This window comes from Lonchura striata, chromosome 26 (assembly GCF_046129695.1).
Source record: "Lonchura striata isolate bLonStr1 chromosome 26, bLonStr1.mat, whole genome shotgun sequence".
Classification (NCBI taxonomy): Eukaryota; Metazoa; Chordata; class Aves; order Passeriformes; family Estrildidae; genus Lonchura; species Lonchura striata.
The window spans coordinates 5,213,248-5,232,687 of NC_134628.1; the positions used below are offsets into that span (position 1 = coordinate 5,213,248).

The 19,440-nt window shown below is 47.4% G+C and overlaps 1 protein-coding gene across 2 annotated transcripts in view; it reads right to left on the reverse strand.

Moving 5' to 3' along the window:
- LUZP1 (leucine zipper protein 1) overlaps positions 1–18,430 on the reverse strand; it is a 31,875-nt gene extending 13,445 nt beyond the window's left edge. The window contains exon 1 of one of the 2 annotated variants that reach the window (XM_021554861.2): positions 18,303–18,430. The gene's annotated coding sequence lies outside the window, so the exon portion shown is untranslated. Of the gene's footprint in view, positions 1–12,058; positions 12,754–18,302 lie in introns of those variants that run through there. The other variant, XM_021554862.3, reaches the window with a different exon arrangement.
- Positions 18,431–19,440: the final 1,010 nt, after the last annotated feature.

The window sequence follows — 19,440 nt, forward strand, 5'->3', positions numbered from 1 at the left end:
CATGATTTGAGTTAGGGCTTGGACCAGAGAACTCAAGGGAACTTCCAACCTGAACTACTCTGGCTGTTTGTGACTGTTCTTCTCCAGTCTGTCAATGATACCAAAGTATCAAAACAAATGGTACAGGACTCAAACACTGGGACTATTATTAATACTAATTAATATTGTTGGTGGATAATTAAACAGGATCTGTTAAATAAATCTGATAAAGCTTGCAAATGTACTGAACAATCTGATATAGTTGTATGCATTTCATATTTCTCTCTCTCTCTCTCTCTTTTGGAAAAGTGAGCAGTTCTCAGCCTACCTCTATCTTACGATTTTTGGAAAACAAAACATCAAATACCCAAACCAACAAAACAAAGCCCCAAAAAACAAACAAACAAAAAACCCACCCCAAACCATTGAAAACCCACACGAAAACAAAAAGCCACAAACAGCAACATAAAAACCCCACCAAAAACTAAACAAACAAACCCCCCCCCAAAAAAAAAAACCAACAACAACAAAAAAACAGGAAGAAAAGAGGATGATAACTTTCATAAACAGGAAGTAAACAGTGGTAGTCACAAATGTAGTAGGGGGAGTTCAGCTTACCAGGGCCATCTCAGTCACCAATAAAATCAGATTAAAGACTCTGGCCGGCTGTATTTCTGGACACACTGGGATGACATTATTTTGTATGTGGTACTGGACTGTATATTTACACATCCAAGACTGATGCATCTGACTTTGCTTAGCACTCGAGACTTCTAAAATCAAAGACAAAAAGATGCTCAGCTGTTTTCACCTGACCTTGCCAAGGAAACAGACTTTCCACAGGAGGAGAACTCTTCCCCCACTGCCAACAAAGGGAGCCCAGGCATGGCTCAGGCACAGCTATCTGGATTGCAGATGTCTCCCCCAGGAATGATGCCACTCTTTCTCCAGGGCCATGCCTCAAGAACATGAACTGAAAGTCTAGGAAAGCTTTGGAACAGCTCAGAAAAGCAGTTAGGTGTGCTTCCTGACTCTTTAAAACTTAAAGACCTAATTTCACCTCAACAACAAGGGTAGTCCTGCATTAAGAGGCACAATAGCACCCCTTCAGATTTGAGTTCTTGAAAGAACATTCTTCAAATGAGACATGTAGGAAGCCTGGGAAGCCTCCAACTACCTGTTACTCAAATAAAATATCAAGGCAAAATATGTGGCCAGTAACTATGTACAGGAAAAACAGATTTTGTCTGATCTAAAAGGTTCTTTATTAGAGCACATGGAGTCAAACCCCAACTTCACACATTTTAACCAATTCAAAGCAGTACTGTAATACCAAATATTGCAGTGATTTTACCAGGATTCACTATGTAAATTACTCATTCTGATTCTACTTTCCCCTCCAGATTTATCATTGGGTTTTCTGATCTTCCTCAACAAGTGTGCATATCTCCTAACTACATTTATATTTAGCATTATCAATTGCCTGCTCCCACTGTTTCAGACTGCCTTTGAGGGCTCTTCTGACTCTGCATGGTTTTGGCTACACCATCCTGTTAAACAGCTGTGAGAATTCAGTGCTCAAGACATTTACTAGAGTCATAACTCTCAAGTACCCTTCAAGTTCTTAAATATAATTTTCTTCTGCATACTCACGTCTGCTCATTATCTACAATTTGATGAAAATATTTCTTTAGCAGAATCATTGGCTTTAACTTCCCATGGAACTACTTTAAACTTGCCTGCACAAAACACATACAGTCAGTTCACAGCTGTGAACAGAGGGAAAGAACCTCCAGCTAGAAACATTTGTGTTAGCTAAACACTTCATGAGTTGGGAGATAAGAATCACCTATTTCAGGAGGAACAGTTAAATGACTGCTACCTGAGACCTACTCACATCATCTCTGCCAGAGCTCCTCAGGCCTGCAATGCTAAGGAACATAAGGAACATCTCCAGATTCACAGAAGCATCTTACCCTACACATCACGTTCCTTGCTCTGATTTGGTTGTTGGGATGAGTCCCACAAGCACCCACTGCTCTTGATTTCAGGATGTCCCCAAAACACTCATGTGGGAAAATAACTGCTGGAACCAACTCCTACAGTGCCCTCTGTTATGCCAAGATAAAAATGCAGCCAGCTGCCACACACGTCTGTCGAGTACTAGGAGACACTGGTATCTCTCACAAGCACATTTTGCATTTAATCTTTGGGTTTTTTAATCTTTTTGCTTGCACTTTTATACTGATAATGCAACATCCCTCACGGTGGCTGGGTGAGCCTGAGCTCCCAGTGATGGCACTGCTGGTGTGTCATCATCAGCATATATGATACATTTGGCTTTGCCCAATCCTAAAGATGAATGAGAACTATTAAAGGCTTAGTCTGCAATCTCTTTTTACTAATTTGTTTGTTTGCTCTTGAAATTGCCAGGGCTTCCCATACACTCTGGAAAGCAGCACTCATCAAAGGCAATAGAAAATCAATAGATGCAAGCACAGCTATAATCAGGGAATAGAAAAGCAATTGCCTCACTGGAGTTTGAGTCCTTGGGATCCTCTGTGTTGTGAAACCACACAGGCTGAGGTTTGCATTCCTTAGCTGACAGGTGGCCCAGTTTCAGGTGAGGAGCAGAGCAGGGCTATTGTCCATGCTCTTATGGATGGAGGACATATCTGGTACTACTCCCTCTACTTCCCCAAATGCTGGGGTGAATTTAGATCCCCTCTCTTCTATTCTCTGCTAAACTATTACTTAGAATATCCCTGCAAACTGTATTTTTGCATTGAACACAATGCTAGGAGTGTTTGGACACATCTGGGGAAAGGAAGCCTTTGGCAATGCCTCCAGACTATGAATTCAAATTACATTAGGTGGCTGATTACATTAGGTGGCTGACAGTTACTCCAGGCATAGGGACAGCTCTGTGGATGTACATCAGCAAAACCTGGGGTAGCAAGGAAGCTCCTCTGATCAGTCCCCAGTGGCCAAGCAGGTTAGGGAGAAGCTGATGAAACTATCCTCCTGTTCTATTGCATACTTTTCCACCTAGAGCATAAATTAGGTGCACTGGTTGCATTCTGCCCCATGTGCACATACACAGTTTTAATTAAAAGGTTTCTGGTGTTGCATACGTATGCAAGGGAGTGTGAACATGTCATGCTCACATACAGTAATGCTGCTGATGAATCATGCTTATATCACAGCTCAACGTGGTGAGAGCATCACTGGGACTTCTCTTCCCTGCCCCAGGGTGAAATGGGCTGGGAGGAGTCCCGCATGTCATTCCTCATTTGTAAAGTTTCTCTACCATCTATAGAGAAAAAAGACATAGGTGTCACAAATTACAGCAAATGGCAATACTGTGGCCAGAGCCTTCAACCAGTTAAAAAGAGAAGGAAGGAAAGCTTTTCTTAATAAGATTTTGCCTTTTGTGAGCTCTTTCCAGCACCTGGTTCTTGACTTGACACAATGACACGCAGTCATGAAAACAGGAGAAAATCACTTAAGAAAAGAAAAAGGGCATAAAACAAGACAGACTCAACAAGAACCAAATGTGACAGCAACCCTGCATGCCACCTGCAGGCATCTAACAACCTCCTGGGACAGCTGAGCACACAGATGATGTATTTGCTTACACGGGAACGGAACTCTTCCCTGGCCCCACTGAACAAAGGCAAAATGACTTTTGGGGATACACATATTTTGAGGGATGAATTGTCTCAGAAATTGCTGCATCTAATGGGAGAGGAAATTCTAAAACTTGGAAAAAACTCAGCCATCTGGAAGTGGGTTGATTATTGACTAATATAATATGAGACTAGAGATGTGAAATAATGAGACAGCAGTCAAAAATAACCACAGTGACCACAACCTTCAAGGAAACTCATATTTTGACACCAAATAGCAGCCACAGCAATGTGAGACACTGCAGCAGGCTCTGCAGATGCTGGAAAGGATCTGGCACATCACTGAGTCACACTGACCCTACGTCAACACTCTAATCACCCAGTGAACTCCTCAGCACTGCTCTTCTCCTTGCAATATAAAATAAGTTTCCCTATATGGAGCTTTAGCTTTCCTCTACAAAACCACTCTCCTCCAGCTCCCCCTTGAAATCACTGCTTGATTCACACTGGAAGGGCTCACTGAAAGCAGGTCTGAGCATTTGCTGACAAGGTACAGCATTTCCTTTCAGCAATTCAGTGTTAATCTGCACAAGGGCCAGAGAGAGGGCTGCTAGTGGCATCCTTGCCCTGGGAGCTCCATGGCAAGGAAGATGTTACCCATGCTCTGGAGCTCGTGATCAGAAATGGATTGATACTTCCAAAGCCCCTCAGCATGCTACTCCTATGTGCCATCCTGCACTGGAATCAAAGCTGAGAAAGAGGTTTTATTTCTTCCCATGCTGCCACTTGTACTGTCCTCAGAAGCAGATTTTACTGTCACATTTGATTTCACAAACACTATGCAGGCACTCTTCAGCGTGCCACAAACTTGGCAGCATCCTGCAGATGGCATGGGAAAAGCAGCCCCAGCTCAGTGGTGCTTTTGTAATAATTACTGGACACAGAAGTCTCCCACCTCCTTCACCCTCCATCCCTCCCTCCCATCTCCATCAAGTTCAGTTTGAAAGGACTTCAGGGACCATGGCTCTCACCATCACTTCAGCCCTGAAATATGTGCTAGCATGAAGGTAGCTGAGCCACCCATGGGCTAGCTGAAAGTCCCAGACTAACTGAAAAGATTCAGGGGAGATTCAGAGCAAGCAACACCCAGAAAGTTATCAGAAAAATGAATGAAATGATATGTTAAAGATTATTGAATGCAAAGAACCCAAAGTTCTGTGACTTGGGACATCTCTGGAAGCAGACAATAGAGAAACACATATTCACTATTTTCATGTTCCTCCCCAACATCTGGTTTGCTACAGCTAGGATGCTGAGGAGACAGGCACCTCAGCTGGACCTACAGTGTCTTTTCTTCTCTCCTGCATCACGGCATTTTTTGTGCTTCTCAAACTTCAAATATTCCCAGACATTCTGCACAGAGTAAAAGCTCTTCTCAGACTTCTTTTCCACACTGTCACTTGACTCCTGAACTTGCTTTTCTACCCTCTTCATCTGGCCACCATAAATCTTACCTTTCAAGCACAACATTATTCCCTCCATCCTCTTCTGAAATGCTTGTGCTGACTGCTGGGCCAGTACCATCAATCCCAGTTCCTGCTGGTGTTTTCACTCCCTTGCCCCATCCTGTTACCTTCTGCTTGTCTCTGGTTGGGCTCACTCCGTTCAGTGCCCTACTTCTGCTTGTATGTAGTGGTACACTAGAGAACTTCTTGCTGCATAATGCTATGGAAGCTAGAAGTCCTCATGGGTTCATAAAGCAGCAATTAGACGGAAGAAAAATCCCTCAAAGTCATTCCTACAGGGACCCACTCCTAGTTCAGCAAGACCACTTGAGACAAAACTCGCAGGTTGGAAGAATCCTTTGATCGGCTTGGTTGCACACTTCCCCTGACGCTCTCCCTCGTTCCCAGGTGTCCATTTCCAGCCATTGCTCTCATCCAGTAGGGCTCTTATTATCTTCTTGGGCTCCTTTACTGTCCTGTCACAAACACTTGTCCAGGTGAAACAGGACTAACACTGCATATCTGACAAGTACCACACTGCAAATTGGCTACACACCCAAAAGCACACACAATTTTTCATCCAGCAGCATCTACAGAGCTGGGAAAGACCTGCCTGGTACAATACCCTTAGTAAGATAAACTTCAAGCATTCAGAACCATCTTTGAATCATTTTGCTCATTAGGCATAGGCAGCTCTAACCTTCACATTCTTCCTAACACTATACCCAAGAGCCACATGGCTGCAAACATATCCCTGCTGGCATAAAAAATATAAAGTATTGTGTGTTTCTCTGCATCCTATCTGATACAGGGCACATTCCATTCTTCTAACAGAGTAGAAGAACATCTGACTCAGCTTTGTAGGAGCACTCCTTTGATTACTGTGAGTTTTTCTGACTAAAAGATTGGCTCAGGCACTCAGAGGTTTCCATGCAGATCCCTACAAACCCTGAAGAAAACTGGGATTAACCAAAGGTCCTCCCAAAAAAACAGGCTCATGAACTCTGTAGCACAGACAACTGGCTACTCCTGTGACTTTCTCCCTGGAAGAATCCATTCTATTAAGTTTGCAAGTGCTAAAGGGAAAGCTTTCCAGTTCTCTTATAGCTGCCACAGGAACAGCTTGGGGAGCTGCCTCTCCTGGACTGCTGCAACTCCCAGTCCATCCATTTTCTGCCTTGGACAAAAATGAAAGGACAGGCAGGCAAGCAGCCTGTGTGTGACACGTGTACCCAAAATGTAGTCTGCTAGAGCTGTAAAAACATTCAGGCATTCACCACAGACAAAAAAAGTCTGCAGCACTGTCAGATAATCACCCAGCTGATCCCAGTTTGTTAAGGCCAGGTGGAGACTGCACTGTCATCAGTAACCAAGAAGAGCATTAGGGTACACCTGTATCAGTACACGAGCCTGGCTTAGGCCTGTCCTCTGTGCCAAAGCCAACTGGCACAGAACAACCCCTGCCCTTTTAAACCTGCTTTGCCTCCAAACATGACAGACCTTGTCTGGGAAGATCCAGGCCAAGCCATGCCAAGAACTGTACATACATAAGGCAGCATTGATGTGATCAGGATTGTCCCTGCTCCTTAGTACTAGCAGGGAAGATCTTTTGGGAGCAGCTTAGACTGTCAGCTTTAGCTCCATTTCAGGAAAGGTGCCCTGTCCTCTCTGCACGCCTTGCCCTGTGCACACAGGATTTTGTGAGCAACTCCAGCAGGCACTGCACAGACTCTCAGACTGATGGCCTGAAATAAAAATGATCATTCATATTTCAGTAAGTGTCTAAATTTTAATTTCCCATTAATCTTTACTAACAGCCCTGTAACTCAAAAATTCTAAGCAGACAGCTAGGACTAATTACTCTGACAAAATTCAATATTCAAGCGTAAGCCCAGTTTTAACTTCTGTCTTGTAGGTCAACTTTATAAATCATTAGCATTGCTATCCACCCATTGAACAGAACAGCCCTGCCAGTAGAAAGAAACATGATCATCAGAAATCTCCCAAATCAGCAGAAATTTTACCCCAAGCCTCTGCAGAGCTGCTCTTCCTGAGGGGACCCCTCTTCAGGGCATGCTGCTGTTCCCCTTGATTTGGTGTGAGAAGCTTGTCCTGGCCTGGCTAACACCTGACACAGCCTCCCACATGCAAATCCACAACTAGCCCTGCTTAGTGCAGATGCTGAAGATTAAATTGCTGGCACGTTTTCAGGACCCTACCCTGGGACAGATGGACAGCAGTACTTCTGCAGGCATGCTCAGCAGCCTGGCCTGCCCTGTGCTTGCAGCTGAAATGCAAAAGGCTGAGCAAAGTCTGCAATTAGCAGCATTTTAGGCTCGTGGAAGGGCCCCTGAGGAAGCCAGGGAATCTGATTCAGGCTACAGGTGCCACTGCTGCTGCTCTTGGAGCAAATCAGGGTTTAGATTTGAACTGTAAACTCCCAGTGAGAGGGCTGTGTGTGAGGGGAGCTGCAGTGCCCAGCATACAGGCACACTGGCAGGGGCAGCACTGCAGCAGCTCAAGCATGTGCTGGAGCTCACTGCAGCTGAGCCACTCTGCAGCTTTTGGACAAACATTTGTTAGAGATGTGGGAGAGCCAACAGCACACCTCAGCTCAGGGGCCTGGGGAACAGCAGGGTTAACACTGCTGTCTTGAAAAGTCCAGGAGGAACCTGTCAGCTATTAGAAATACCTCTGGCATAAAGGCTGGCCAGCTTGGTTTACACCAGCAGCATCACTTCCAGGCTTGAGGCTGCAAATCATGAAATCCAGACACTCTGAAGCAAGACACTGGGTGCTGTTATCAAACCAAGGTGCCAGCACCAGCTCAGGGTCTCTTCCAGAGCCTCTTGGTTGCCCTGCAGGAGCAGCAGCTGAACCCAGCAAGTGCCCAGGACAGTGAGCAGGCAGGCAAGACGGGGCACGACGCTGCAGCAGCTTCCATCAGCCAGGTACCCACGCACTGCAGGCACTGACTCACGGGCGGGGCAGCCAAAGCCTGGCTGATTTCTCCCCAGAGTCATGTGAACTGGGTGGACCACGGGCACAGTGTCTCACAGCCACTTGTGCAGGTAAATGAAGGCTGGCTGCCTAACCAATGCACTGTGAGTAATCTCTACATCCTTCAAGGCCGCCCAATACAAACAGTTGGTAACTCTGTTCCCTGGCTGTACCACAAATACTAATTGTGACCCTGGACTCCCTTACAACAACCAGGGTTTTTTTTCTCTCTGAGCTCCCGACCTGCAGCTTTTTTGTTCCTTGGCAAGTGTGAAATCAAATGAAAGGAAGTATTCATTAACTTAAAAATGTCTTATAAATCACTCTTAAATATGATTTGCTCAATGAGGACAGCTGGGTGGATTGGAAGATCCTAACAGTAGTCTTTGTGTCCAATTTATTGCTGAAAATACCCTCAGGTAACAAAAAAAGTAAATAAAATAACATTTACAAACAGGAACATGCTGCCTTTGTGAGAGCATGCTTGTAGCTGTGGGGACTTTAACCTCAAAATTAACACTCCATGGACAATGGGGAGACTCCAAGAAAAGCTGCCGAGATGGTGTCATGACACTGGGCAGCTCTGCCACTGAAAACTGCCCACTCAAAAGCCTTGATGAATTTATGGATAGAATACATTCACTTGCAGGCTGAGCCTCTCAAAATGACAACAGGCATTTCACACACAGACATACAGCATTGAGCAAGCAGGACATAAAGGTGAGGGCACCTCATTGCCCCAGCAGGCAGAAATCAGCCACATACATACCCTGTACCACACACTCAGCTCTGGGAAGAGCTGCAAGGGCACCTGATATTCTCCATAAGCCAGAGGTTCAAGGTCTGGTAACTGGCTGGGGCATTCAGCAGTCACTGCTGGGATTCTCCTTAATGCAGAAAGAGATAGCAGAGGGATACCTGGCCTCTGCTCCTTCTTTCCAAAAAGGGGCCAGAGTAATTCCCCATTTCCTTGAGGAAAAGTGTCTCCTCAGTGCTTGGGGATAAAGTGTCTCTTTTGACTAGGAAGCACACTGAAACAGCAGAACAGCTTTAACTTCCCAGAGAGACCATCCTTAGCACCCAGCTGCCTCCTTCAGTAGGCAGCTAAGAAGCTGTTTGGAGACAGAAGTGAGGGACGGGATTTCCATCAGGGAGGTCCTGAACATACTTCTTCCACAGACAAGGCTGAATAATATCACCAACTTCAAAGTTCTTCCACCTCCCACCAGCTTCTCGTCAACAGGACCTGAAAGGGTTAAAGATGCCATTTGACTCATGATTATCATGGGAAAACTTTGTTCCAAATTCTCCATTTCATGCTGCTAGAAAACCAACAATCTTGAATTACCATGTATTAAACAAGGCAGCTCTACAGGGCAGCCTGCATTTGCATTTAAGTACACTAGTTTTCCAAGGCTGTCGACTAATGGACAACAGACAGACAAATTCTACTGCTCTTGGAGCACAGGTATTCCTGCAAGCATTACACAAGATGCTAATGACAAAATCTGCAGGCCTAATGCCAAGCATTAATTTATCTGAATCCTATCCTAAATGAAGATCAGAGCCAAGAGGGCATATGCTTTTCTTGCAGCATGTTTAAGAAGTAGAGAGCGAGAAATAGAGCATGAAGCAAAAATGGCAGCAGATGATCCCCTCCAGGATTCCTCTTGTCTAACTGTGCTCACTTGCATTGTTATTTATGTGTCTTTTTTCCCCTTGTACTCCCTGGACTGAAGGAAGGATGTTTCATAGGAAGGAAGCACTGCTGTGGCTGTACTGAGACAGGGCCACACTGCTTCCCCCACTGCTATTCCTTTCTAGAGACGAGGGAAAGAATAGGAAAATCACATTTTGTCTCTCATCTTAGTTAGCAGTAAGGGGAGGAAGCTAACCTCAGTACAGCTCTGATTTAAAACAGGGTTAGTATCCAAAGCTGGAGCAGGTTGCTCAAGACTGCATTAAGTTGTGAAAATCTCCAGGGTCAGAAATGCTTCAACCCCTCAGGCCCTGTTTCCTGTCAGAACAATCTCAGGGAGAAAATTATTTTCCTTTATGTTCAGTCAGAATTTACCATGGTGTCACTTTCTGCACCTGGAATGGGGCAATACCCAGCATCAGCTCAGATTGGTGGATGAATGGATTGAGAGCAACCCTGCAGAGACAGACCTGGGGGTATTGGTGGACAAAAAATTGGACATGACCCTGCAACGTGTGCTTGTAGCCTAGAAAGCCAACAGTGGTCCTTGGCTGCATCAAAAAAATTATGGCCTGCAGGTCAAGGGAAGTGATTCTCCCACTCTGCTCTCATGAAACCCCACCTGGAGCACTACATCTGAAGTTCTGGCATCCTCAGGAAGACTATAGTGGGTTCACAAGAGGTCACAAAGAAGATCCAAGGGCTGTAAAACCTTTCTGAAGAAGTGCTGAGAGAGTTGGGGTTGTTCAGTCTGGAAAAAAGACCCAGGGGAGACCTCATAGTGGCCTTTCTATATATAAAGAGGGTTTATAAGACACAGGCAGACTTTCTACCATGCACTGTGGTGATGGGATGTGGCCACTGGTTTCAAACTAAGAGAGCAGGTTTAAGATTGGATATTAGGAAGAAACTCTTCCCTGAGAAGGTGGTGAGTCACTGGCACAAGTTGCCCAAAGAAGCTGTGGATGCTCCATCCCTGCAAGTGTCCAAGGTCAAGTTGGATGGGGCTTTAGGCAACCTGGTCTAGTGAAATATCCACCTGAATCTCATGACACTTCAGACAGCATCTCACCAATATTGAGCAGAAAAGAACAGTTTTCTCTTGATCTGCCTCCCATGCAGTCACTGCCATGTTGCCAATGCTTTGCTGAGTCTGTCCAGCTTGCTGCTGCCATTCTTGCTTTTGCAGAGAGAGATGCCCCACCAGGTCACACACAGCTGGGCTCCAAAGCCCAAAAAAGAACTGTGCTGAACTCTCAGCCACATGTCCCTGCAGTTGCAGCAGTCACTAGAGGTACACAGGGCAGAGATTGCTAAAATAAGAAAAAAGTGAAGGAAAAAAAAAACCCTACCCTGCTCTGCAAATCAGCTCAAAGCGTAGGCAGCTGAGGAAAAGTGAATGGAGATCATCTGTGCGTAAGGACTTGGGAGTGTGTTCCTGCCATAAGGTAGCCAGAGAAAGCAAGCCAGAGAATGGGGCTTGCCACTCCTGCTGCTGGAGGAGGGAAATGAGGGGCAGGTGACCCAGACCCAAGGAGTGCCACCTGGCAACCAAGGCAGTCAGCAGGGCACAGATGTTTCTCTCTGCCTGCACCTCCAGCCAGCCTCTCAGCCCAGCTCTTACACATCAGATACCAGCAGCCTGTTTGTGGTCTGTGCCCTGCAGAGACTACACCCCAAAGAGCCTCCCCATCTTCCCATCACTGCTGGAAAAGAGTTCCCCACCTCCCCAGATAGGAATGCTCCACTGCAGCATTGCTCCTGCAGTCACCTTCAAACACACAGGATTTCACAGCTTTCCCAAAGCACTGCTGATACTCGCTGTTCCCTTCACAGCCCCTCTGACAGTGGTTACAGACAAAAGGAAGAAAAGATCTATTCCAAACTGTGCTTCTTGTTCCCATGATCTGCCCAATGCATAAGGTAACATCCAGAGAATTTTAGAGCATATGCAGGCAGTTTACAATATACTAACAGCCAAAACTCACACAGAAACATCAACACCCACATTATATAGGATACCTTTATGCAAGGACATTAGTCACACTCAGCAAAATTAAAAACAATCCTGAAGAGCAGCTATACAGAATAGGATGCAGACAGAAGAGTGAGAGACTTCATCAGCAATTCTCAATTGCTTCAAGTTCAAATTCTCATCACAAAGCAGTACTACTAGTTATTTATAATCATCCAGGAACTATTGTTTTCCAGTAAAAACAGACATATTTCCAAATGATTCATACTACCTGAGACATTAATGTTTTTGCAGCTCTGTTCCAGATCCTGGGTCAGGAATCTCCATTCTATTCCGGTAAATTCCACTAAGATATCACATGTAACAACAAGTTCTTGAAGAAGTTTCATCAGATTTTCCCTTTAAGGTAACCCACTGCACTCCCACGTGAGGCACAGGCACCTCAAAGGCACAAGCAGCTGAAAAGTGCTGCAGTGGAATCAGATGATCAAGACAACCTTGGAGCCTCTGCAGCCTCAGAAACATAACCTGTGATTTTTAAATCAATCCAGTGGGGAAGACACAAGCCAGTGCTGAACCTTAAGAGCCAGGTAATGCATATAGAAGCAATTTTAATTAACGCAATGCTGAGAATGAACGTGTCTGACAGATTTTGCTGCAACACGTACTGAGGGTGCAGCACTGCAGCAAAAGCTGTCACTCCCATCTGTGCAGAGCTGTGCGGCATGCAGCACGGGTGGCAGGGCTGACGACACCAACCATCAGAACCACCCTGCCAGTTCTTGCTGCACAGCTCACAGCTACCTTTCTGCAAGCACTGCATTGCATGCAGCAACAGAGGAAAACGTGGAAAGCAAGCATTCAAGGTAAAGAGAAACATTCTTGAGCTAATTAAACAGTTGCTTGAGCTTATGTTCATCGTGATCAGTCATGCAGAAAGACATTTTCAGCTTAGGATGAAGCCACCATTTTTAGAGGTCAATTAGAGCACTTACACGAGAAGGAGAAACACAGGCCCTGCCACATCACACAATAATGTGCTCCCTCTTTTGCTCCCACACCACCTTTACCTACCCTGGCACTTGCACTTCCAGTGCAGGATGCTTGCATCACCTGCTCCAGGACCCTCAGGGGAGATAGGGACAGTCACTGGGATACCTGCTACATGTCGCTCACTGGCTCCCAGGGTGGGAGAGCTGCTGTCCTGGAGCAGAGGTGATGTGCCACCAGAAAGCACCTTCCTCAGCTGCTCCCCAGGACTGCTGTGCCATGACACAGGCCAGGCAGCCCTCTCACATCACCTGCCTACAGCCACAGATGCTTTCCTCTCCTTCTGCACAGCCTGACACATGAGCCTCAAGCTCCAGTGGTTTTGTAATATTAACCACCAAAGCCGAATCCTACCAGGGCTAAGAAGCCTTGGTTCTCATCTCCTGCTGCTCTGCTTTCTCAGAGGCATGCAGTGCATAATCAAGGATAGCCACAACACTATTTGCAAGGGGTCTGAATGAAATCAGTCCTACTACTTCAGAGCCAAACAAGCACAAATCCAAGCAAGGAAGACAGGGTTTTTGTGGCAAAAGAAAAAAAAAAAAATCTTATTTTGATCAACGCCCCCTCCCCCCCTCCAGGCATCAAGTTTGCAAGTTGAAATCACAAACCTCAAAACCGGCTGAGTTAATGAGTTAATTCAATACTAAGTAAGGTTTGATACTATGGCCTGGGCAGTACAGCAGGTCAAACTATGACTTAAAAACCAATTAGCTAAGTAAATTCAGAACTATAAATGTTTACATGCAGGGGCTTGTCCACCCACTACTGATTAAAAATCGTTAAAGCCTACACTTTCCCCTTTGTGACTTGAAGCAGCTAAACCACCACATTCCCCACAAACCAGGACAGACAACAAGGAGGAGTGATGAGGAAGTATCCACACTCATCAGTGCATGTCCCCCATTACTTCATCCTGGAGCACTCAGGAGCCCACCTGTCAGAAGCAGACATGGCACCAGGCCAGTCTGCCTGTGCCTGCAGCTAAGGGAAGACAGTGAGCATGGCTGGGTTGTGGACAGCTGGCCCCTGACACACAGGGCAGGGCAGCATGACAGCTATTATGCTGCAGCAGGCCAAGGAGCAGCCATACGGAAGTTTCCAGCTCACACAAAGTATTTACACACGTGAGACCAGTGCACTTTGCTGGCCCATGTTCAATACAGCTGCTCAGAGCCCAGATGACAGGACTCTGAAGTTACTTTGTGAGGAGGACATTTGAGGTTTGCTCAATCCAATGAACCTCTGACAAACAGGGACAAAAAAAGATTGGGACTTAATAAAAGTAAAAAATTTTTCCACTGAAGTCCTCTAAATATATCTCTACTCCTCTGCCCAAACCTGGGCAGCACTTTGTGTGAGCAGGAACTTTGCAAAGGTAGCACTTCCAAACTCACTGTGAAAGCATGGTGGTGACAGAGACCTCAAGGCAGACAACAATGCTGAGATGCTCAAGGGATGCTATTACTGCAAAAGTGACCTCACAGACTTTTGGCCAGATCCTCAAACTTAAGTTTTATAGTAATTTTCAGGTGGCCCTGTACTGTGCCTGCCTCCTTCTAGCCTCATGCTCCCCTCCCTTGGCCAGAGTAAAGCAGCCCCGCAGCCAGGCTGGGAATTGGGCAGGGTTAAAGGGAGTGGGGGGAGGCTGATGGTTAATTTTCACCAGATCAACTCTCTGAACACAACTGCATGAAGTTTTTGTCAGCTTGGGTAGGGCTAGACAGGGCATTTGGAGGAGAAAGTGGTTAGGACAAGGGGAAAGGCAAACCCACCTCCTCCAGGCACAGTGCCCACCTGCACTGATGTAGCACTTCCCAGATCCATGACTGAAGAGGATGTGAAAATCTATCTCTCCTCCAACTTGATAAAAGCAAGCAGACACTCTCATCCACCCACTGCCACACAGAAATAAACTTACCATCTTATGTGTTCTTATACATTATACCTGTGTGTTGGCAACCTTGTTCCTAAGCAAGGAAGTGATACATTTAATTCCTGGGGTTACTGGGCTGGATCCTAAGGGGGCTTTACTACAAGAAGAGACAAGGCTGCAGAGCAGGCTAAGTGCCAAGTACAACATTAAAACTCTTTTTTTTCTAAACACCCCCTTCTCCTTTCAGCCCATCACTCGCAGGGTGCATTCACCTTTCTGTACTGTGTTTCTATGTGAAATTAAAACGTTTGGAACACAAATGTTACATTTGCTGCACAACTATTGCAACAAAGCACCAAAATATTCTCAGCTTTCTTTTATAGAAAAGGAAATAGAAACTGCCTGTGCACAGCTTTCACATGCTTCTGTGCATGCTGCTGTCACGCTCAGGTAAAGCTGTGTGTTGCACCTGCATATTTTACTCCACCCTGGTGAGGGTTAAAGCACACAGGGCTGAGGTATCCTTACAACCCCTTATCTGCCCAGATTAGGGCCCCAGCAGGGGAACATCATTGCCAAAACCTAAGACACCACCACAGACACAAAAGCATTAAGGCCACATTCTTATGGCTGACATCCAATGCCACACTTTATATCTGATCATTTCAAAAACACTGGTTTTCAGGCTGCTGAATCAACCCAAACCCCACCAACTTCACAGGAATGGCATGCCTGGCATGCCTTCTCAGTCATGGTGGTTAGGAAGGCTCCTAAATCTGGACAGTTAAGGGCAAATGGTTTGTGGGTTTTCTACCAAACTGATTCTGTCACCAGCCCCAAACCTCAAATCCAGAGGGATGTAACTATCAACAGTGTGTGCAGTGAGTGGCTGCAGTCACCACCAGGAGAAGGCTGCCACAGCCTGTGTTACCCTGGCAAACAGATGAGATTGGACAGGGAGAATAATCATACCTTTGGTGGCTACAGAGAGAAGAAGAGATCAAGTTAAAAGACTAAAGCCTTCCAAAGACTCAGCCCATTGAAAGCAGAGAGAAGAATAACAGTATGGAAGGACAAAGCCAACCACCAGCTTTAGGAATGCAAGAAGTGCTGGCAAGCAACACCTGCTCATCAGCTGTCACCAAGTACTGGAAAACTTTCATGCTTTCTACTTCATGTGTGTGAATACAAGCATTACCCAAGGCAAAAAGTCTGTACAGCAGGCCTTAGACGTGTGAGGATGTATGTAACCATGCCATAATCATCACAACAAAGGTTCTCCATTCCAACATGTTTTAAGGGCTCCCATGATCTGCAATCCACTAGTTAGTGTAAAACGTATTACTGCAGCAAATCATCACCCTCGTGGGAATCTTCCAATAAAAACAACCTCCTAAAGAGATTTTATGCTTCATTTTAGTGTAACAATTGTATCAAAATTGTCCTTCTTTGTCATTTTGCTCAGTAATGCCAGCCATACTTTCTGAAAAACTCCCATCAAGAAAGAGACCTCTGGTTCCTCACCAACTGCAGCCCACAGTGGGAAGGAAATGTTTCATGGAGGACATGCACAGCCTTTAGAGTCCCTGGCTACAATACTCTGCTAACATCATGCTCAAAGTTGTAATCACCAATCCATTTGAACATAGAAAATAATGTGGACTAGACTGCAAGGCATACTGGGTTTTTAAATATTATAATTTCTTGTAACAGCCACATTTGAGAGTTCTCTTTTTTAACACAAGTTATTTTTTGCCTACAGTTCCTAGCCTCGTATAAAATAAAGAAAATCATCAACTTACTCTAAGCTGGGCAATTTTCAGAACACAGCCAGAAGACTAGAGAAATGTCTGTGCTCTTGTAACTTATTCCTACTTCTTAGGAAGTCAGCATTGTTCAGACTCACCTGTACTGGAGTGCAGAAACGTTACTATTTCATAGCAATATGAGGAACCTGAGGTTGAAGAACTACTTAGATCAGGAGATGCAGGGGCTAGTTAATGGGGACCTGATTACTCTTGAATTGTGCTGCTCTCCCACACTCCCTTTACCCCAACTCATTCCTTCCCCCAGGAACTTTCAGACGCATATCCAAAAGAAACACAGCAATCAGCTCTCCACGTCCTCCTCCTCCTTGCAGTGCTACAGAGGGCTGGGTGCCCTGAGCAGCCCCAGGCGTCCCATGCCCAGGAGGTGTCTTGCACACCAGGTCCCTGCACAAGTGAAATTCCTCCACAATGGAGGAATTACACTTCTGCAAGTGTGCCGCAGATGCAAACCAGCCACAGAGCACGCTGTCCCTGCCGAAATATGGCAGCTGGCTACTGGCTGCACAAACTGACCGGAGCACAGAGCTGCTGGTTCTGTACTCGCACAGACTGTAACACTGGGAACGACGCCTCCCGCACCGTCCTGCAGGTCAGCAGACGCATACCTCTGCCATGAGGCTGTAGGCATGTGGGAAGTCACTGCATTTTTTCCCTCTAAACACGGAATGCCACAGACGATTCCAGGTTGTAAAATTCCCCCTTCCCACTGTCATCACTGTGGTGAGAGGCGCCCACCCACCCCAGCGGCTCTCGGCGAGAGACTCGATAAGCAACAAGCCCAGCACACGCGGCAGTGATGAGCACTCCTTCCCCCGATTTTTGTGGAACATTTTAACAGAATTTACGCACCACTTAAAACTTAATCCCACAGCACCTAACTCAAAAGTGCTGATTAGTTGGGATGGTAACTTTAACTAGTGTTTAATTGGTTTAAAGGCTTCAAATGTAGCATTACAAGGGGGGAAAAATACAGATTTGCAATGAAAGCACAATCACCAAGGACAACAAGCAAAGGTTTGCTGTGCCACTGGCTTCACATGCCGGCACATGGGACACCTGACAAAGCCAAACGAGGGAGGTTTCAGAAATTTTTGAAAGAGGCAAAGAAAAGTTTCACAATGCTCCATCAATTAATTCCCTCACGACGGGGGAGCAAAGAAGACTGAAGTAATTAACAAAGTCAGAGCATCAGAAAAGCATGTATATAAAAGAACGTTATGAATTATTTGCTAAACGTGGGCGGGCTGGGAAAGAAGGGGGAATTCAGGAAAAATAAGCAACAGGAAAGGGAGTATGTGGCTGCAGCAAGGAAAAAAAAAAAAAAGGTTATTCACAGAAAACGCGTTAAGTGCCTGGAAACCTCCAAAATCTCAACTAAGCCCCAGCCAACGGGTTTAGGAACTTCCCTGCGGGCAGCTCGCTACAGCGAGGAGCGGTGGGACCGTGCCCTTCCCGGGCGGGGACGGGGCCGATCTCCGCTCAGGAAAGCGGCTGTTCCGGTCCTGTCGGAAGGAGCCCGACGGCGGCTCCATTTCCGAGCGGGAGCCGAGGCCCCGGCGGGCGCCCCAGGGCCGGCTCTCCCGCGGGGGTCCCCGCCGCCGCCGCGGGCCACCCGGCCTGGAGGCACCGCTCGCCCGCACGGGAAGGGACGGGGAAGGCGGCGGCGGTCACAGACAAAGCGGATGCCTCAAATTCCTCCCCGCCCCGCCGGTCCGCCGCACCCCCCGCCCTCCGCCCCTTCATCGCCCACCTCTGCCTACCTGGGCAGCAGGAGCGGCCGGGCTTCGCTCCCTCCCAGCCCGGGCTTGGGCAGCCGCAGCCCGCGAGGGGCTCCGGGGCTCGGGCGGCGGTGCGGGCGCTGACAATGAGGGGAGGGCCGCGGGGCCGGGCGGTGCTTGACGTCAGCGGGCGGGGGCTGCGGCCCGGCCCGGCCGCCGCAGCTCCGCGGCGCCCGCCCCCGGCCCTGAGAGGCGGGCGGGCCCCGCCGCCATTTTGGGGGGGCCGAGGGCGCTCGGGGCAGGGAGGGGAAACTTTCCGCCAGGCCCCGGCGCGGAGCTGGGCGGGCTTGGTGGCGCTGCTCTCGGAGGGTTCGTGCTCCGGAGCCTGCCGGACAGCCCCTTCTGCGGACGCGGCCAGGGCTGCCGCTGGCTCGGGGATTTGGTGTCGGGGCGGGCGGTGCCGGTCCCGGCTCTTTGGGAGCAGGGCGGAGCCCCGCGCCAGGTGGCACAGCGAGGTTTTGTCCTCCTCTCCCGCCGCATCCCCCCGTTAGTGCCATCTCTTGGACACTTTGGACTTGGTGGTCAGCCCAGCTGCGGTTGGTTCCACCTCTGGTACCTGCAGCCGGGGATGCCGACATGGGATCAGGGACAAGAGACCTCCGCCAGCACTAACCGGGAAAAGCTGCTCCCGGTGCGGCTGAGCGGTGAGCCGAGCCCGGGAGCTGACCGGGCGGGTGGCGCGGCGAAGGACACCGGGAGCGTGCCCGGTGCTCTGTACAGCATCATGCCCAGCTGAGTCCGCAGCAGACGTGTCAGAGGCCGGTGAGCAATTGCAGCCTCCCGGCCAGGCAGCGAGACGTGACAGGCTCGGAACCTACTGACCATTGTGGGGACAGTGGGGAAAAGGGGAGCTGCCTCCTCACCTTGTAACATCCCTCATTCCACTTGTCCCTTTCTGTACTTTTGTCTGCAGCTTCCTCTGACTGCACTAAGTCCCCATAATTATTAAAGAAAAATATTGCTTTATCTTAGAGCAGCCAGAGCTTCCTTAGTTTTCCTCTACATCATTTCCTTTCCCGGGACAGAAATTTCTGAGTGTCTAACCTCACACTACTAAGCTTTTTTTCTTTGAAACACCAGCCTGGGTAGTGGCAACCCTTGTTGCCACGGGCACTGTACC